This window comes from Micropterus dolomieu, unplaced genomic scaffold (assembly GCF_021292245.1).
Source record: "Micropterus dolomieu isolate WLL.071019.BEF.003 ecotype Adirondacks unplaced genomic scaffold, ASM2129224v1 contig_2894, whole genome shotgun sequence".
Taxonomy (NCBI): domain Eukaryota; kingdom Metazoa; phylum Chordata; class Actinopteri; order Centrarchiformes; family Centrarchidae; genus Micropterus; species Micropterus dolomieu.
Genome location: NW_025731884.1, coordinates 1 through 800, shown reverse-complemented (window position 1 = coordinate 800; position 800 = coordinate 1). Strand labels below are relative to the sequence as shown.

At 55.6% G+C, this 800-nt stretch overlaps 1 non-coding gene across 1 annotated transcript; it reads left to right on the top strand.

Moving 5' to 3' along the window:
* Positions 1-291: 291 nt before the first annotated feature.
* LOC123964497 lies at positions 292-410 on the top strand. The gene has a single exon (XR_006823453.1). It is a non-coding gene; the product is annotated as a 5S ribosomal RNA (ribosomal RNA).
* The last annotated feature ends 390 nt before the right edge of the window (positions 411-800 follow it).

Here is an 800-nt window from a genome sequence, read left to right as displayed (position 1 = left end):
CGGACTGGATCCTTTTCCTGAATGTCCACCCAGGAATGAGCGTCTGTTTGTGAGTGAGGACCTCCGGCTGAAGGTGGCCTTGTCGCTGTACCCATACCCGGGAACGGGTGCCTATTCCTGTCTGTGGACTGCCAGCGTGAACGGTGTCCCGGTTCCTGGATGTTTACCCAGGAATCAGTGCCTGTGGATTCCAAGTGAACCTGGAGCACCTTGGACATTATGGGCAGAATACGTTTTTTGTCAATTAGCCGTAGAACATCTTTTGAAGGGCCGTTTGGGGGCGCCTGAGTGGCTTACGGCCACACCGCTCTGGGAGCTCCCGATCTCGTCAGATCTCGGAAGCTAAGCAGAGCAGGGCCTGGTTAGTACTTGGAAGGGTGACCGCCTGGGAATACCCGGCGCTATAAACCTTTTTCGCATCGCCTTCGAAAAACGGCAGAGGGCGCTTCGGTGAAAGGAGATCTTTTGAACGTCTCTTTAGGAAACAGCAGGGGGCGCTGCTGCTGCTGCTGCTGCTTCTGCTGCTGCTTCTTTTTCTCCCTATCCTGTACACAGTGCTGTGTAAATGTTACATCGTGTTTTTAAGGCCCGTCTGGGGTGTGCAAAGGCAGCTTACAGCCATTCCGGCCTGGGACTGCCCGATCTCGCCTGATCTCGGAAGCCAGGCTTGGCAGGGCCTGCTTAGGACTTGGACGGGAGAGCGTCTGATCCTGGCTAGGGACTTCCAGGCGGACTGGATCCTTTTCCTGAATGTCCACCCAGGAATGAGCGTCTGTTTGTGAGTGAGGACCTCCGGCTGA